The sequence below is a fragment of the Ursus arctos genome, chromosome X (genome assembly GCF_023065955.2).
Source record: "Ursus arctos isolate Adak ecotype North America chromosome X, UrsArc2.0, whole genome shotgun sequence".
Taxonomy (NCBI): Eukaryota; Metazoa; Chordata; class Mammalia; order Carnivora; family Ursidae; genus Ursus; species Ursus arctos.
In genome coordinates this window covers 112080554-112083430 of record NC_079873.1, presented here as the reverse complement: position 1 = coordinate 112083430, position 2877 = coordinate 112080554, and the positions used below count along the sequence as shown (strand labels likewise).

At 39.1% G+C, this 2877-nt stretch overlaps 1 pseudogene; it reads right to left on the bottom strand.

Annotated features, from left to right (window-relative positions):
- Positions 1-1542: 1542 nt before the first annotated feature.
- On the bottom strand, positions 1543-1999 carry LOC130544501 (60S ribosomal protein L23a-like; annotated as a pseudogene).
- Between the last annotated feature and the right edge of the window lie 878 nt (positions 2000-2877).

Genomic DNA, 2877 nt, shown 5'->3' with positions numbered 1-2877 from the left:
TACAGGTGCAAGCTGACTATTTCTAACCACCCCCACTTCCCCTACATTGGTCTAAGCCACCATCTTATTTGGCCTGTAATTCTGTGCTCTACTAATAACTACTTCCCCTGCCTTCACATTTGCCTCCATGTAGCCCATTCTCTACAGAGAAACCAGACTGAGACTTGAAATCCATAGTGTTATGCAACTTCTCTGCCCCAAATCCTCCAGTGGCTCCCTCTTGAATGAGAGTGAAAGCCAAAATTCACACCCCCACTTTTTTTTGGAGAGAGAGACAGAGAAAGAGAGTGCAAGCAGAGGGTGGAATAGGGGGAAGGGAGGAGAATCTTAAGCAGGCTCCACATCCTGCCTAGAGCCCAAGGCTGGGCTCGATCTCACGACCCTAAGATCATGACCTGAGCTGAAACCAAGAGTCAGATGCTTACCTGACTGATCCACCCAGTTGCCCCCCAAAAACCAAAATTCGTAAAATAACCTAACAAGGTCCTACATGGCATAGTACTTCCCTATCTACATTACTTATTTCTCTCACTACATTTCCTACTATTCTCTCCCTTTCTCACTCTGCTCCAGCTACACTGACCCTCTAGTTGTTCCCCCAAAATGCCAGGTATTCTCCCACTCTAGGGCCAGCATATCTCCATCAACTACTATCATACCTAATACACAGTAGACACTCAATAAATATGGTTACATATGTAAATGAATGAGAAGAGTTCTGGAGTTAAAAAGAAATAGCATTCTGAAAGTGTCTAAAGCCAGAAAAGAGCTTGGCATATTCAAAAGGTCAAGTGAAAGGAGACAAAGTTGTAGTATCAGGATTTTCATCACTCAGAGCCTGTAGGCCATAGTAAGGGTTATGGAGTTTATACTTTAAGGGTGATGGAAAAATATTGAAGATATTTGGATGGAATTTATATGCTTCCATTTGTTTCATAAGGATCCCTCTGACAGTTTGATGGAGATTTGACTATAGGCTGATAAGGCCAAAGCAGGAAGATGAGCTCGGAGCTTATTACAATGATCCAAATGAGGGAGGATGATGGCTTAGATTATGAAGATGGAACTATTGCAAGTGGAAAAAAGTGTATGAGTCTAGGCAATTTTTTTAAACGGCCCAAATAAAATTAGTTTGTTCAGAAAGTTTTAAAAATTTCATTTTGAACCATGAGGTCCTGGGTTATGCTTGCAAAGAACTTCAAAAACTTGTCACAATAAAAACACTGAAGTATGTTTTTTCTGCTTTGATGTTTGCCATGAAAGATAAGTCAAAGTCATGATTTTGGAGTATCAACACTATACTCTACATTCTGGAAAAGTCGTACAAATTTTAAAAGGAAATGCACAAGGATATTTGAAAGAGTATTCCATAAACAACATAGGGTTTTTGGCTTCCATGATTCAAAGTTTCTCTTTAATTGAGTCTCACAGATTAATGGAGTTTTTGAAGTTACTTGAATAAAATTATTCCTGTCCCAACAAACCATTTTTTATTTTGATGGTGAAAACAATCAGATTCAGGTTTAGCCAGCTGGACTCAGTTTAGATGATCCCGATTTTGTCGGCAACATCCAGAGCATCATAGTCAGGAGTCAGTCAAACATATACCATCTTCTCTCCATCGGGCCTGATCAGGGTGTTGGCCTTGGCCACAGCAATGTCATAGAGCTTCCTCACAGACTGTTTAATCCGGTGCTTGTTGGCCTTGACATCCACAATGAACACAAGTGTGGTGATGTCTTATGTTTTCTTCATGGTTGAATGAGGAGTGGGGGGGGGGGGGACTTGATGGCATAGTGGTCAAGCTTGTTCCTCCTGGGGGTGCTCTTTCAAGTATATTAGGGCTGCCTTCTGAGACAAAGTGTCCGAATGTAGGTGATGTGTGGATCTTCCCTTGTGTGTGACTGTGGATGCCTTTCAGCACCACTTTCTTGGCCTTCAAAGCCTCCGCTTTGGCTCTCAGAGGGCCAGGAGCGTCCTTCTTCACCATTGGTGCCATCTTTGTGAAAGACCACTTGAACTCCTACAATATGATTTGACAATAGAACAAAGACTCCATTGTTTTAGAACAAAGACTCTATTGTTTCCCCAATGTGGATAAAATTCAATATGTAGATTCATTATGAATAGGAAAATGCTTAAAAACTTTCATCTTTACAAGAACCTTAATGTTTCTGAGCCTCCATTACTAGCCAGGGTCTCAATACTATTCAAGTTACAGAAGAAAATGGGAACAATTCTCCCTTTCCATATAATAGCTACCACTTATTGAGGACTATATACCAGTCACTGTGCTAAGTGCTCTTCCTTTATTGTAATATCTAATCCTCTACGACAATTTTATGAAATAGGTACTATTAACATGCTACGGATGAAAAATCTAACTGAAAAAGAGTAAGTAACTTAACCAACACCACACATTCTAGATGGTGAAGTTGTGACTTGAATCAAAATCTAATTTGGCCCGTTTTCTTTGCATTTCAATAAAATCTTACAATTCCAGAACCTTTCTATAAATGTACTTAAATCATGTAATAAATGGATAGACTCCTAGGGCTTCCTTGCCAGTTATACCTTAAGAAAAACCAATTGAATCAGCCTAAGTTCTACTATCAATTTTCAAAATAATGTCCTTCACTAGTGGTGGAATGAAATTTATGATGGTATCTGAAAGACAAAAGGAAATACTTCTGAGGTCGGATGATGTAGGGTCTAACTAAATCCTAACAAATTAACAGCTGCTGGGGGTTCTACGACAAATCCAAATCAGATGTAAATATTTATAGTGCATTTATTTTACTCATCCAATTAGCAAAAATGTAACCGTTACATTGTGATGTAGCTACTATTTTTCATTTGTTAGGTAATTTTGTAATT